This window comes from Leucoraja erinacea, unplaced genomic scaffold, assembly GCF_028641065.1.
Source record: "Leucoraja erinacea ecotype New England unplaced genomic scaffold, Leri_hhj_1 Leri_1581S, whole genome shotgun sequence".
Classification (NCBI taxonomy): domain Eukaryota; kingdom Metazoa; phylum Chordata; class Chondrichthyes; order Rajiformes; family Rajidae; genus Leucoraja; species Leucoraja erinaceus.
Genome location: NW_026575871.1, coordinates 7,960 through 25,261, shown reverse-complemented (window position 1 = coordinate 25,261; position 17,302 = coordinate 7,960). Strand labels below are relative to the sequence as shown.

General features: G+C 46.5%; 1 non-coding gene across 1 annotated transcript; it reads right to left on the bottom strand.

Annotated features, from left to right (window-relative positions):
• Nucleotides 1-6,984: 6,984 nt before the first annotated feature.
• On the bottom strand, nucleotides 6,985-7,066 carry trnas-aga (transfer RNA serine (anticodon AGA)). The gene has a single exon. It is a non-coding gene; the product is annotated as a tRNA-Ser (tRNA).
• Nucleotides 7,067-17,302: the final 10,236 nt, after the last annotated feature.

Below are 17,302 nucleotides of genomic sequence, written 5' to 3'. Positions count from 1 at the left end.
ACCTCCTGTGAGGAAATGAGATGGGACAGGTGGCGAAGGTATCCGTTGGGGAGCACTTCGGGTCCAGTGATCACAATACCATTAGTTTCAATATAATTATGGAGAGGGTCAGAACTGGACCTAGGGTTAAGATTTTTGATTGGAGAAAGGCTAACTTTGATGCGATGCGAGATGATTTAAAAGGAGTGAACTGGGACATTTTGTTTTATGGGAAAGATGTAGAAGTGAAATGGAGGACATTTAAAGGGGAAATTTTAAGAGTACAGAATCTTTATGTTCCTGTTCGGTTGAAAGGAAACAGTAAAAAATGGAAAGAGCCCTGGTTTTCAAGGGAAATTGGATATCTTGTTCGGAAAATGAGGGAGATCTACAATAATTATAGGCAGCATGAAGTAAATGAGGTGCTTGAGGAGCATAAGGAATGTAAAAAGAATCTTAAGAAAGAAATTAGAAAAGCTAAAAGAAGATATGTGGTTGCTTTGGCAAGTAAGGTGAAAGTAAATTCAAAGGGTTTCTACAGCTATATTAATAGCAAAAGGATAACGAGGGATAAAATTGGTCCATTGGAGAGACAGAGTGGACAGTTATCTGCAGAGCCAAAAGAGATGGGGGAGATATTGAACAATCTTTTTTCTTCGGTATTCACCAAGGAGAAGGATATTGAATTATGTGAGGTAAGGGAAACTAGTAGAATAGCTATGGATACTATGAGGTTCAAAGTAAAAGAAGTACTGACACTTTTGAAAAATATAAAAGTGGATCAGTCTCCAGGTCCTGACAGGATATTCCCTAGGACATTGAGGGAAGTTAGTGTAGAAATAGCCGGGGCTATGACAGAAATATTTCAAATGTCATTAGAAACGGGAATAGTCCCCGAGGATTGGCGTACTGCGCATGTTGTTCCATTGTTTAAAAAGGGTTCTTAGAGTAAACCTAGCAATTATAGACCTGTTAGTTTGACTTCAGTGGTGGGCAAATTAATGGAAAAGATACTTAGAGATAATATATATAAGCATCTAGATAAACAGGGTCTGATTATGAACAGTCAACATGGATTTGTGCCTGGAAGGTCATGTTTGACTAATCTTCTTGAATTTTTTGAAGAGGTTACTTGGGAAATTGACGAGGGTAAAGCAGTGGATGTTGTCTATATGGACTTTAGTAAGGCCTTTGACAAGGTTCCTCATGGAAGGTTGGTTAAGAAGGTTCAACTGTTGGGTATAAATGCAGGAATAGCAAGATGGATTCAACAGTGGCTGAATGGGAGAAGCCAGAGGGTAATGGTGGATGGCTGTTTATCGGGTTGGAGGCAGGTGACTAGTGGGGTGCCTCAGGGATCTGTGTTGGGCCCTTTGTTGTTTGTCATGTACATCAATGATCTGGATGAAGGTGTGGTAAATTGGATTAGTAAGTATGCAGATGATACCAAGATAGGGGGTGTTGTGGATAATGAAGAGGATTTCCAAAGTCTACAGAGTGATTTAGGCCATTTGGAAAAAATGGGCTGAAAGATGGCAGATGGAGTTTAATGCTGATAAATGTGAGGTGCTACACCTTGGCAGAACAAATCAAAATAGGACGTACATGGTAAATGGTAGGGAATTGAAGAATACAGTTGAACAGAGGGATCTGGGTATAACCGTGCATAGTTCCTTGAAGGTGGAATCTCATATAGATAGGGTGGTAAAGAAAGCTTTTGGTATGCTAGCCTTTATAAATCAGAGCATGGAGTATAGAAGCTGGGATGTAATGTTAAAATTGTACAAGGCATTGGTGAGACCAAATCTGGAGTATGGTGTACAATTTTGGTCGCCCAATTATAGGAAGGATGTCAACAAAATAGAGAGAGTACAGAGGAGATTTACTAGAATGTTGCCTGGGTTTCGACAACTAAGTTACAGAGATAGGTTGAATAAGTTGAATGAGCGCAGAAGGTTAAGGGGGGACCTGATAGAGGTCTTTAAAATGATGAGAGGGATAGACAGAGTTGATGTGGACAAGCTTTTCCCTTTGAGAATAGGGAAGATTCAAACAAGAGGACATGACTTCAGAATTAAGGGACAGAAGTTTAGGGGTAATATGAGGGGGAACTTCTTTACTCAGAGAGTGGTAGCGGTGTGGAATGAGCTTCCAGTGGAAGTGGTGGAGGCAGGTTCATTGGTATCATTTAAAAATAAATTGGATAGGCATATGGATGAGAAGGGAATGGAGGGTTATGGTATGAGTGCAGGCAGGTAGGACTAAGGGGAAAAAAATGTTCGGCACGGACTTGTAGGGCCGAGATGGCCTGTTTCCGTGCTGTAATTGTTATATGGTTATATGGTTATATGGTAATATCTTATTATTATTAATGTTTAGTGTTTTCTGAGTCATTCGTATCTGTAACTGTATGTCATGTTGTTACTTGTGGGCGGAGCACCAAGGCAAATTCATTGTATGTGAATACTTGGCCAATAAACTTACTTATTATTTTCAACGTCGCACGTGGAGCACAGCAGCAGCGAGAGATTTGCAAAAGGAGCGGGTTGTTTGTCTAATTGCTACGCATGACAGCCCATACGAAAAGGGAAATGTAAGGTGGGGCGGCGTATTGGCCGTGATGGAAGCTGTTATGTGAGGTGCAGATTCATTTTAGAAGGCAATAGTAGTACTTTGGCTCAGAACGTAGTTCAGTAGAGTTTATGAACAGTCCCTCCGGCTCACAATGCCTGTGCAGAACATGAAGCGCAAACCTGCTCTTATCTGGCTGCACATAATCAATACCCCTCCATTCCATGTTTATCCACCTGGCTATCCAGAAAGCTATTAAATGCCACTGCCGTACTGATTGCATCACTACCCCTGACAATGCGCGCGTCGCCCACATTTCTCATCGTTAAAAAATTATCCCGCATGTCCTTTAAACACTGCCCCACCCACCTTAAATCTATATCGTCCAGAATTTGTCATTTCCATCCTGCAAAACGCTGTGACTGTCTACCTCATCTTTGCTTTTGATAGTTTTTTTATACATCCAGTAGTTCTCCCCTCAACCACTGGCGCCCCAGGGAATACAACGTAAGTCTGTCCAAATCCATTTGTTTCTATTTCTATATAATCCCGTTATCAGTCAGGGAAACCGCATCTGCATCATTTCTGAGCCTTCACATCCATCCTGTAATGGGGTGAAAAAAAACTGTAAACAATATTACAAATGGGGCCTATCGAAAGGATTTTATTTCTGATTCCACACTTCCACATGCTTACCCTCAGAACGTCGAGCAATGAGGTGTCGGAATTTTTGAAAATTATAAAGAGGATGAGTACTTGGTACAAAGGTCTTACTTAAGGGGGAGGCATGGTGTGAAAATGTTCAGCATTGGGCACTTAAGGATATTGCTGAGGCAATAAGTCGATTGAGCATGGCGCATAGATTCCACTGCACAGCTCGTTTAGTTAAAATAAACATTGCACCAGTGTAATTAAACTGATCAGGATTTCTGACATTAATGGCGCCAATTTTTTAAAGCAACAGGGAGCATAACGTTAAATATAATTCCGGGGAATGGCAGAAGTGAATGTTTACAGAGCCGATGATCAGTGATGACTCATTTCAAAATTGTAGAATCTACATGTAACCATGTTGTTGTGAGAAAATAAAAATGCAATAGGTACTGTGAATCTTTGAAACAGTTTGGGTCTTCTCCGAGTATTAACACTGCGCACTGTTAAGACATTCAATAAACCGATTTGTTCGAGAAACTCAACATAGATCTACGAGAAGTCAGAGGCTTTTACCGGTAACTATAAACGGAAGGAAGACAAGAGATGTTTCAGGATGTGGTGAAACCGATTGGCTGATGCGTGTTTATTTCAACGAGAGTTTTCGCGTGCAAAACAGAGCCTGCATCAGAGAGGATTTAGAGCCTCCTTCAGTGCTTGGGACTATTAACCTCTCACTTCTGAGGTCTGAGGTCCCCACCTGCTTTAAAAGGGCACCAATTATACCAGTGACCAAGAAGAGTATGGTGACGTGCCTCAATTACTATCGACCAGTGGCACTAACGCCGGTGGTGATGAAGTGCTTTGAGAGGTTGATCAACAAAAACTCATATGTCAGGCTGTTATTCATCGATTACAGCTCGGCATTTAACACAATCATCCCGTCCAAGCAGGCTACCAAACTCGCAAAACTGGGTCTCTATGCATCGCTCTGCAATTGGATCCTCGACTTCCTCATTCACAGACCATAGTCTGTTCGTATTGGTGGAAATGTGTCAGCCTCGATAACAATCAGCACGGGATCACCTCAAGGCTGCGTGCTCAGCCCCCTGCTGTACTCACTCTATACTCATGACTGCGTAGCCAGTCACAGTGCGAACTCCATTATCAAGTTCGCTGACGCCACCACTGTTGTGTGGCGTATCACTGATGGGGATGAGTCAGAGTATAGAAGAGAGATCGAGCAACTGTCCATATGGTGCCAGCGCAATAACCTGGCCCTCAACACTAGCAAAACCAAGGAACTGATTGTGGACTTTGGAAGGAGGAGGGGGACCCACAGCCGATGGTTGAAAGGGTCAAGAGCTTCAAATTCCTGTGCGTGCACATCTCTGAAGATCTTTCCTGGTCCGAGAACACTAATGCAATTATCAAGAAAGCTCATCAGCGCCTCTACTTCCTGAGAAGATTACGGAGAGTCGGTTTGTCAAGGAAGACTCTCTCTAACTTCTACAGGTGCACAGTAGAGAGCATGCTGACCGGTTGCATCGTGGCTTGGTTCGCCAATTTGAGCGCCCTGGAGATGAAAGACTACAAAAAGTAGTACACACTGCCCAGTGCAGTTGGGACTGTAAAATGCCACTATGCGGACACAATGGATTGTTATGTACTTTATTTACTGACCGGGATCGATTGTGCTTACTTTCGGGGATAGTCCCTAAACTATGTGCAAAGAAATGTATTTCACTCTAACTGCTACGGTGGCAACAAAGACACTACTAAACCACTGAACCATTGCAATCATGTATAGTCTTTTCGTGAACTGGATAGCACGCAACAACATACGTTTCAGTGTTAATAGAATCATAGGAACATAGAAAATAGGTGTCGGAGGAGGCCATTCGGCCCTTCGAGCCAGCAATCCCATCCCCCCTGGTCCTTCTCTTTCCCTAAAACACGGCTGACGTCGCACTGGTTCCTCTACAACGCCTTCCCCTCCACTTGTACAGTTTATAATATACAGTGTTCACAATCGGCAAATTGTCGATCCCAAAGCTTTGGAGATCTGCAGTGTTTAATAAGGAACTGCAGATGCTGGAAAATCGAAGGTACACAAAAATGCTGGAGAAACTCAGCGGGTGCAGCGGCATCTATGGATCACAGAGGGCGGGGGGGGGGGGGAGTGGGGGGGGGGGGGGGGGGGGGGGGGGGGGGGGGGGTGTTAGAGGGGAGGTTGTTAAACTGTGTCCAGAGAGAGGAGGAGAACTTCTTCAAAGTAGGCATACCTTGAGGAGATTTTGCAGTGGAGTAGACAAAGTGTTTATGAAGGAACTGCAGATACACACAACTACATCGACGATTGCTTTGGTGCCAACTCCTGCACCTACACACAACTGACTGACTTCATCCACTTCACCACTAACTTCCATCCGACACTCAAATACACCTGGACCATTTCCGACACTTCCCTACCATTCCTTGACCTCACTATCTCCATCGCAGGTGATACACTTCTGACCAACCTCCACCATACACCTTCTGACTCCCATGGCTATCTGGACTACACTTCTTCCCACCCTGCTTCCTGTAAGGACTCCTGCCCATACTCCCAATTCTTCCGTCTGCGCCGCATCTGCTCCCATCATGAGTTGTTCCACACCATGGCATCTGAAATGTCCTCATTCTTCAGGAACGGGGGTTCCCCTCCTCCACAATAGATGAGGCTCGCACCAGGGTCTCTTCCATACCCCGCAACACTGCTCTCTCTCCCCATCCCCCCACTCGCAACAAGGGCAGAGTCCCCCTAGTCCTCACCTTTCACCCCACCAGTCGTCACATACAACAAGTAATCCTCCGTCAGTTTCGCCACCTCCGACATGACCCCACCACTCGCCACATCTTCCTATCGCCCCCCCCCCCCCCCCCATCTCTGCCTTCCGCAAAAGACCACTCCCTCCGTAACTCTCTTGCCAATTCTTCCCTTCCCTCCCGTACCACCCCCTCCCCGGGCACTTTCACTTGCAACCGCAAGAGATGCTACACTTGTCGCGTTACATCCCCCCTCGACTCCATTCAAGGACCCAAGCAGTCGTTCCAGGTGCGACAGAGGTTCACCTGCATCTCCTACAACCTCATCTATTGCATCCGCAGCTCTAGGCGTCAGCTGAACTACACCGGTGAGACCCAGCGGAGGACAGGCGATCGATTCGCCACCACCTCCGCTCGGTCCACAAAACCAACCTGACCTCCCGGTGGCTCAGCACTTCAACTCCCCCTCCCATTCCGTATCCGACCTGTCTGTCCTGCGTCTCCTCCATGGCCAGAGCGTGCAACACCGGAAATTGGAGGAACAGCATCTCATATTCCGCTTGGGGAGTCTGCATCCTGGGGGCATGAACATTGAATTATCCCAATGTTGTTAGCCCTTGCTGTCTCCTCCCATTCCTATCTCTCCCTCAGCCCTCGGGCTCCTCCTCCTCGTTTATCCTTTATTCATTGAAATTCAAATATTATTCATTCACTTATCCACTCCTTTTTTTTAAGAAGGGAATTCCAATATTCGCTTCGTCGTGGGCGTTGGTTTACCTGAGAAACAATGTACATGTGACAGAGGTTCCAAGGATTCGGCAGGAGCCAACAGTGGAATTGTATGAGGTTAATTCGACCCAGTGTGCAGCCTGGAACCACAGGAAATAAATTGTGTGTTTACTCTGGAGCAGACAACCAAAGGCCCTTCAAAAGTTATACACACACGCCGGTAATTTGGAACGGACTTGCTGATCCCGTAATCGGCAGGATTCGAACCTGCGCGGTGAAACCCCAATGGATTTCTAGTCCATCGCCTTAACCACTCGGCCACGAATACTGCGGTGTCAACAATTCTGCTCCAATAAGGAAATGTTTGACGCCAATCGAGGACGGACAGGGACGACACTGATCCCGGAATCAGAGAAACGGGACTGTTCCTGAATTATAGTTTGAAATGTCACCATGTCAGGCATGGCCGTGTGATGAGGGAGAGGCAGAGTTAAAGTTTAGATCGATGTTGTTTCACCCTGAATTCCGTGTGGGCAGTTGGATGGATGGAATCTTAATCATAGCGGGCCAAGGTTTGTCTACCCCCATCACACCAGCAGCACAGCCAACGTGTTACTCTCAAGCACCGAATATGGGTATCAGCATCAGAGGCAGCGGTTATTGATCGCGCCCAGCTGCCCAAGACGATATGGTTCCAGGCTGCCGTATCGGGCCGCTGTGCACAATGTGGTACCCCCATTGGGCTGTCAATGAGGGTACCAGGGCTCTTACATGGAAGCCCGGCAGCACTAGTGTTGTACATTAACGTAGATGATGAATTGTCCCCTATACTCACTGATTGGTTTATGTTGGCAAATCCTAAACAACCTTCAGCAACTTGATAGTGAAATGGACTCTCAGTCTACTACAGACACTGCCCACGACTCTGTGATCGAATATTCCATGGGAGAGTCAAGTGTTTACACTCTCCTTCACAGCCACTCTAGCCTCCCCGATCTGTGCTTCTGTGCTCATTACGGTGAATAACAAGTCATCCTCTGCGAAGCTGGATACGGGTGCAAAAGTGAATGTTATGTTAACATCACTGTTCAACAAGATAAGAAATAATGAGCTGTTGACTGCTGATCGCTCTGTTTTGCGTGCCTATGGGGGAGAGGAACTAACACCTGTGGGGAAGGCCACTTTCCACTGTGTGCTGCAGAAATCATCATGTGACCTGTCGTTCTTTATTCTGGATTGCGACTGTGTCACCTTGCTGAGCAACCAGACCTGCCAGGATCTCGGTCTGGTGTCTTTCGACCGGACAGTTCATGAGGTTCAAGCTGTGATGGATCCGCTATCCGGGTATCCAGACCTTTTTGACGGTAAGCTGGTGAAGCTGCCGCTAGTGTATAAGATTGCAACTGACCCCTCCGTGATGCCTGTCATTCGCCCGCCGCACAGAGTGTCATTTGCCATGAAGGACAAGGTAGAGGCTATGCTAAAGGACATGGTCGATATGGGTGTTCTGGCGTCAGACAGCGAGCCCACCGAGTGGGTCTCCACTATTGTCGCCACAATGAAGAAAGGAAAGAATGAGATACGGGTGTGCATCAACCCCAAGGACTTGAACTTGGCTATCAAGCGGCCCCGCTACCCAATGCGGACCGTTGTAGACGTCGCCGCCCAAGTCGGACAAGCAACGGTGTTTTCTGTCCTCGACGCCAGGAGCTCATTTTGGCAAATACCCTTGGACAAACGCTCCTCTGACTTAACAACCTTCGGTACACCCTTCGGCAGGTTTAAATTCTTGCGGATGCCGTTCGGCATCAACTCCGCTAGTGAGGTATTTTAGGTGTCTCTCTTATCCAGCTGTTTCAAGTATGAGTTTGGGCTACGAAGTCGTCCGTGGAGCTTTTGTGGTGATAGGCGAACTGCAGTGGGTGAAGACACACACACACACACACACACACACACACACACACACACACACACACACACACGCGCGCACACACGCGCGCACGCAGAACCATTATTTCGTTCTACTAGACCACGACTCCATTTTGTAAACTATGTTAGATTTGACTATTAGCCCTTTCACCGGCACCTGCGAATTGTTCACCTAATCGCAATAAATCATAGTGACACGTCTTCGGCCTGGAACATTGGCCCAACACAGTCGATTTACAACCTACCGAGCGGTTCTGGTGTTTCGGTTCCTATTTAGAGATATAGCGTGCAAAGGCTTTGCGGCGCGAAAACATACTCTGCAATCCAACTCGTCAGATTAAACGAAATTGCCCACCCGTGCTATTACCACTAAACCCCGCCTGCGATAATTCAATCCCAGCCTTTCCTATCCCCATAACTATCTTAATTGTATTTTAAATTATGTTTCATCTAACACTTCCGCATCTGCCTTTTACTTACTTTCACTGTTTTCTGTGATAAACGTTTGCTCATCCGGTCTTTTATTTATTTATTCCTCTCCTTAACCCTATGGAACAGATCAAAAAGCAGGAATCGCAGCACTATGTATCATAAGAGAGGGACGAACAACGGAATGAAATGACTTGCTCAGTGTTTGCAGCATTTGCGTCTGTTGGTCTATCACGTACCGAAACCCCGTGGCTGTAAATGTATGCAGCAAGAAGTATTTACAGCGTTTGTAAACGTTAACCGACAGACAAATCGCGAAGCCTGTAAAATATAAGTTTCTGCCCAGGCTTGAACTGGGGACCTTTCGAGTTTAAAGAGATCATGATACCCGCTACACCACAGAAAACTTGAATCTTGAATTCACGATCTTGTATCCACTTCTACGCTTCTGAGCATTAACAGAAGCTACACAAAAATGCTGCAGAAACTCAGCGGGTGCAGCAGCATCTATGGAGCGAAGGAAATAGGCAACGTTTCGGGCCGAAACCCTTCTTCAGACTGATAGGGGGTGGGGGGAGTCGTTGAGAAGAAAGGAAAAAAGGAGAAGGAGCCAGAGGGCTGAGGTAGGAAGGGGAGGAAACAGCAAGGGTTAACTGAATTGTAAGAATTCAATGTTCATGCCACCAGGATGCAGCCTACCCAAGCGGAATATGAGGTGTGCTGCTCCTCCAATTTACGGCGTTGCTCACTCTGGCCGTGGAGGAGGCCCAGGACAACAGAAGGTTGCCTCCACAGTAGTTATAAACTCGACTACATCAAGCAATCAGCACAAACTCTGATCCATCATTCATCTCCTATCGGTCCATGTGGGTGCACAGTGCTGTGCAAAGAAAGCAAGCAAGTGCGAGTTCTGTCATTCTGGATGATGACGGTCTCTTCTGGCTAACCACCCACAGTTTGCGGATAACTCAACGGCAAACCTGATGCTCCATCCTACCCGATTACTTAGGACCCGTTGATCGGATTGTTAGGCTGAACACGTCATCGTTTAATATTAATGATGTTATATATTTTTCCAATTATTTCCGTTGCCACAAGAGGACTTTTATTTGCAGCATGTTTCATCGTTTACACTCATCTATGTGACATCACAAACCAGCCACCAGTTTCTGATAGAAAGCGGATTGATGTGTTTACTCCGGTGACACAATGGGAATAATAACTATCAGTATTAATGAATTTAAACGTACGCAGGCCACTGGATAGAGATTGGCTTTTACCCATTGTGTGAAGCGACGTGATGTCAATCAAATGAGCCATATCCTATTACTTCTCTGCGCGTGGGATTACAGCTAAAAATCTAAGCACGTATCGATGCTGCCTCACCCGCCGAGCTTCTCCAGCACTTTTGTCTACTTTCGATTATCCAGCACCTGCAGTTCCTTCTTAAGCATTCATCAATGCTCACCTGAGCGACTGGTGAGCCGTTCGCCGTTCCTCGTGACGTGACTCGTCGTTGGCTGGGCATTTTTTACTTTTCAGGAGTAATGTAAAACGAATCATTTACAATCATGCGTACGGAATAATTTAGGGAGTAATGAAGGAACTTGCCTAAAATACTGAATAGCCATCGGGCGGATGATCTTATATAAACATATACAATTATAAAAAGACTGGACAAGCTAGATACAGGAAAAAAATTCCCAATGTTGGGCGAGTCCAGGATCAGGGGGCCACAGTCTTGGAATAAAAGGGGGGTCATTTAAGACTGAGGTGAGAAACAAAAACCTTTGTCACCCAGAGAGTTGTGAATTTATGGAATTCCCTGCCACAGAGGGCAGTGGAGACCAAGTCACAGGATGGATTCAAGAGAGAGTTAGATAGAGCTCAAGGGGCTAGTGGAGTCCACGGATATGGGGAGAAGGCTGGCACGGGTTATTGATAGGGGATGATCAGCCATGATCACAATGAATGGCGCTGCTGGCTCGAAGGGCCGACTGGCCTCCTCGTGCACCTATTTTCTATGTTTCTATGTTTCTAAATACCATGGGATAGGCAAATCTGGCTGCGGGCCATTTTGACACAATTGGAAGAGAGATCTGAAAGTGTGTAGGATGGAACTGCAGATGTTGGTTTAAACCGAAGATAGACACAAAAAGTTGCGGTACCTCAGCGGGACAGGCAGACAAGGAATGGGTGACGTTTCGAGTCGATACCCTTCTTCAGATGGGAAAATGATGGAGTAGCAAAAGAGAAGGAAAATCGCAGCTTCATTATCATCAGCATCTGGGAAAAACGGCCCAGTTTTACTTCACTTTCAAAATTCATGAAAAGTGGGAGGGGCGGGAGCGAGGGGAGGGGGGGGGGGGGGGGGGGGGGGGGGGGGTGGTGGGTGGGCGGGAGCGGATGGTGTGGGGTGGAGGCAAGGGGGTGGGGGAGGAAGCGTAGGGGGGAGAGGGCTGGTGGGGGGTTGTAGATCAGTGTCACACTTGTTATGAGTCATGCTTTTGTTGTTACGCCCACTAGCTTTACAGTAACCTCTCCTTGCCTGGTTCCCTTAGATTTAGAGAGACGTGCAAGTATGAAGTCATATTTGCTATGTAGTTAATAACGCCTTTGGACCTTTATCTTTGTGTAAGGCTCCAGTTATTTATAACAGCCGAAACACAACATGGTGTCAGAGGTGACGGACCTACTCCTCGATGAATTCTATTGCTTTTATTCTGTGTATTATTTTCCAGCAATGGCTTCTGCTCTCAGAAAACCAGAGATCTTGGTGTTTGATGCAGATCTCGCAGAACGATGGCGTGTGTTTGAAGAGGATTTTTCAATCTACATTTATACTGCACACCCTACGGCTGATCCTGCTCTTCGTGTGTCAATCCATCTTAATTTGGCAGGCACGGAAGCTGCTCGTCGTGCCAGAAGATGCACCGGCTAGACTTGACGCGAATGGTGACCAGATTGCTGCAGATGCTACCCGTGATCATGAATGCCTCCTACGTAAATTCCGACAATTATGTGAGTTACCAACCATCTTGAGCATTGAACGTCATCTGTTTTTTTTTCAGGATGTCAAAAACAGGGCGAACCTGTCCTGTTATATGTTAGTGCACTTAAGCATATCGCAGGTCGATGCGATTTTAGAGATTTATGTGACAGTCTTGTTCGCTGCTGTCTCATCCATGGTTTATTGAATGATAAATTACGAGATGAATTACTGCAGAATGTTGACCTGACCTTAGAGGTTGCTGAAATGCTGTCGCATAGCTGAAATGACTGACGCTCACATTAAAGTTATGGGACACTCTGCTGCTCCTGAATTTATTGCTGCTAGCATGTCTTATCAAACGTCTCCTCGTTTGTCTCTAGTGCCGGTTACCAAGCTAAGACGGATCGATAATTGCATTAATTGTGGGGCGTTATATGCCGCAGTTCGTGACCGTTGCGCTGCGTATGGAAAACTATGTCGATTATGCAACAAAATAAACCATTTAATTAAGTGTTGTCGTTCACGCTGTAACAGATTTCAAACGGGACAATCTGTCAATGTGCTTGTCCATGAAAGTGTAATCTCTGAGTTTTCACAACCAGTTCCCATGGATCCTCAAGCAGCTGGCGAAGGTACAGAGACTGATATACATACTTTGTCTGATTCAGTGCACAAACAACTAGACCCCAAGGTCGCCTTGCTCATTAATGGCAACATTCTTTATCTCAAGGTGGATTCGGGGGCGCGTTGCATTGTAATCTGTTTAGCTGTTTTCCAGAAGCTGAGAAACACAGAAACAATATCTCAAACAGTAGCATCACTAGTCTCGTTTGCTGGAACTCGAGTGCAACCTATCGGCAAAGTTGAGATACGTTGCTGTCTCAACTCACCTTCCCACATCCTGGATTTTTATGTGGTAAGTGAGAATGTATCATCTCTACTGGGCGCCGACGAATGCATCAACACGGGTCTGATTACTTTTACCCCTTCTATCTGTCCTCTGATTACAGACTATGATTGTACCCATCAATTTGCAACACGATACAAGGATTTGTTTCACGATAAGCTGGGCAGATTGCCTGTCAGATACATGATCACCATTGACCCTGAAGCAATTCCAGTTGTTCGTCCGGCTAATAAGATTCTCCATGCTACGCGGGACAGCGTTCGAAGTGAACTTAACAGAATGGTGTCTCCAGATGAGATTACTGCCGTAAATGACCCCTCGGACTGGGTCTCCACAATGGTTGTCGCTACCAAGACGAACAGAGATGAGATACGGATTTGGGAACAACTCCAAGGCTAATTGGAGTCTGTAGACTGGGCAATCTCCAGTGACTCGGCAAAGGAACTGGATGAATACGCCACAGTCGCTACAGACTGCATAAATAAATGTGTGGAGCCCTGCACCGTAACAAAACCTTCCGAGTGTTCCCTAATCGGAATCCTTGGATGAGCCATGCGATCCGCCTTCTTTTGAAGACCACACTCAGGGCATTCAAGTCTGGAGATATAGAGGTCTACAAGACGTCCAGATACGACCATGGTATGGCCATCAAGAAGCCCAAAGGGGACTTCTGCTCCAAGCTGGAGGATGATACGGATGTTCGGCAATCGTTGCGGGGCTTGAAAGCCATCACCTCCAACAAAGCGAAATCAGGAAGCAGTTCAATTGTCAGCGAAGCATACTGATGACTCTACACCCAATACCATGTGCCCTAATTTTGCCCAATATCCTCCTATGTGGAACATTATCAAATGCTTTCTGAAAGTCCAGGTATACTCCATCCACTGGCTATCCCTTGTCGATTTTCCTAGTTACATCCTCAAATAATTCCCGAAGATTACCAAGCATGATTTCCCCGTCGTAAAACCATGCTGACTCGGACCGATCCTGTTACTGCTATCCAAATGTGCAGCCACTTTATCTTTTATAATTGACTCCAACACCGATGTCAACCTAACTGGTCTATATGTCCATGTTCTCTCTCTCCCCCCTTCTTTAAAAGTGAGGTAACATTAGCTATCCCCCAATTCACTAGAACTGATCCTGAATCTATAGAACATGGGACAATTATCACCACCGCGACCACGATATGTGGAGCCACTTCCTTAAGTGCCCTTGGATGCTGACAAATAGGCCCCGGGGATTCATCAACCTTCAGTCCCATTAGTCTACCCAACACCAATTCCGGCTTAAGGTTGATTTCATTCAGTTCCTTCGTCACCGCAGACCCTCTGACCACTAGTACATCAGGAAGATTGTTTGTGTCCTCCCTAGTGAAGACGGATACAAAGTAACTGTTCAACATATTTGTTTGTTCACCCTTTTCAGTCTTCAAGGGTCCGACTTTGGTCTTAACTAACCTTTTCCTCTTCACATACCTAAATACGCTTTTACTTATCCTCCTTTATATTCTTGGCTAGCGTAGCTTCGTACCTCGTCTTTTCTCCCAGTATTGTCTTTTTAGTTATCTTCTGTTGCTCTTTAAACATTGTCCAATCCTCTTGCTTCCCGCTCATCTTTGTTACGTTGTACACATTCTCTTTTATTTGTATGCGGGCCCTGCCGTCCCTTTTCAGCCATGGTCGCCCCATACACACCTTGGAATCTTTCTTACTGTTTGGAATGAACAGACCCTGCACCTTCTGTATTATTCCCTGAAATACCTGCCATTGTTGTTCCACTGTCATTCCTGCTATGGTATCTTTCCAGGCAACTTTGGCCAGCTCCTCCCTCGTGGCTCCATAATCCCATTTATTCAACTGCGAAACTGACACCTCAGATCTACTCTTCTCCCTCTCCAATTGTAGATTAAACTTGACCATATTATGGTCACTACCTCCTAATGGCTTCTTAGCCTCAAGTTCCTTAATCATATCCGGTTCATTACATCAAACTAAATCCAGAATTGTCTTCTCCCTGGTAGGCTCCAATACAAGCTGATCTAAGACTCCGTCACAGAGGCACTCCACAAACTCCCTTTCTTGCGGTCCAGTACCAACCTGATTTTCCCGGTGTATCTGCATGTTGAAATCTCCCATAACAACCGTTGCATTACCTGCCAATGTTAACTCCTGATTCAACTTGCATCTTATATCCAGACTATTGTTTGTGGACCTGTAGATAAGTTCCATTAGGGTCTTTTTACCCTTACGATCCCTCGGTTCTACCGATACTGACTCCACATCTCCTGTTTCAATGATACCCGTTGCAAGGCACTGAATCTCATTCCTCATCATCAGGGCTACTTCACCCCCTCTGCCCACCTCTCCGTCTTTTCGATAGGAGGTATTCCCTTGAATATTCAGTTCCCAGCCCTGGCCCTCTTGCAGTCATGTCTCTGTAATTCCCACAACATTATACTTTCCAATTTCTGACAGCCTCAAGCGCGTCCACTTTATTTCTTATACTTCGCGCATTCAGATACAACACTTTGACTTCGGTATACACCTCCCCTCTCGCACTGCTCGCAATTAGCCCTGACCTTACTCTCTTATCCATTCTCGAACATTCCTTCCCATTAATTCGGTAGTTTTATATATTTTCCTGTACTCACTTCCCCTTCAACTCCATCTTTATACTCCCAATTTGTCAATCACTCCCCCCCACTATTTAGTTTAAACCCACACGTGTCGCCCGATCAAATCTGCCTGCCAGAACGTCGGTCCCCCTCCAGTTAAGGTGTAACGCGTCCCTTTTGTAGAGGTCAGCCCTACCCCAGAAGAGATCCCAGTGGTCTATAAATCTAAATCTTTGCTTACTGCACTAGTCCCTGACCACAAATTGAGATCCTCAGACTCTTTGTTCCTGTTCTCACCAGCACGAGGTACAGGAAGCAATCCAGAGATAACCACCCTAGAAGTCCTGCTTTTCAGTCTTCTTTCTAACTCTATGAACTCACGTTGCAGATTCTCCTTCGTCTTATTTCCGAAGAGGTCGGGAGTGGGGGATAGAAAGCGGGGCAGTGAGGGAGGTGAGGTGGTAGAGTGGGGGTGTGGGATAGGGGAGAGGTGAGTAGTGGGGGAGTAGGGAGAGATAGGGTGAGGAGGGGAGTAGGGAGGGGAGAGGGGTTATGGTGGGAGGCAGTGACTGAGGGTAGGGCAAAGGAATGGGAGGGAGAGGTGAGGGAGTAGGGGAGAGGAGGAGGAGTGGGGAAGGAAGTGGGAGGGTGAAACAGTGTTTACCTCCACTGTTGTGACTGCAGCCTATATTCCTCCTGATGCTAATGCCAAGCTTGCAATGAAAGATCTGCATACTGCCATTAGCAAACACCAGACTCACAACCCCGAGGCAGCCTTCATTGTTGCGGGTAACATCAATCACTCCATCCTGAAGACTGTACTCCCCAAATTCCACCAACATGTCTCCTTCGCCACTAGAGGACAAGACACTGAACAAAGTCTACACTAACATGGCTGAAGCTTACAAAGCCGCCCCCCTCCCCGACATTGGACAGTCGGATCACCTCTCATTGTTCCTGCTCCCAAAGTACTCCCCGCTCGTCAAACGGGTTAAACCCACTGTGAGGACAGTTAAAGTCTGGTCAAAGGAAGCGGACTCCACACTTCAGCAGTGTTTTGGATACACAGACTGGAAGGCGTGTGCTGCCCAGGCCACAATTGACTCCCACACGGACATTGATTCCTACACATCCTCTGTTCTGGACTTTATAAACTCCATCATCAACAGTGTCACCTCCCTCAAACAGGTGACCATATTCCCGAATCAGAAGCCATGGATGAACAGCGAGGTCAGGCTACTGCTGAAAGCACGGGACACCGCTTTCAGGTCAGGCGATGCCCAAGCCTACAGTTCATCCAGGGCTAACCTGAAGAGGGGCATCAGGAAGGCGAAGGATAAGCTCAGGATTGAGGAGCACTTCAACAACAACTCCGATCCCCGACGCATGTGGCAAGGCATCCAGGCCATCACGGACTATAGACCCACCAACACCAGCCCCACATCCGCCAACGCCTCCTTCCTTGAGGAGCTTAACCACTTCTATGGCCGCTTTGACAGGGACAATCTAGAGATGGCCATCAGGCTGTGCCCCTTGCCGATCACCAGCCCCTCACACTCACCCCCTACGACGTGTACATGGCACTGAGTAGGACTAATGCACGTAAGACTGCCGGGTCCTGACGGCATCCCCGGGCGCGTCCCCAGGGCCTGTGCTGCGCAGCTGACAGACGTCTGGACTGACATCTTCA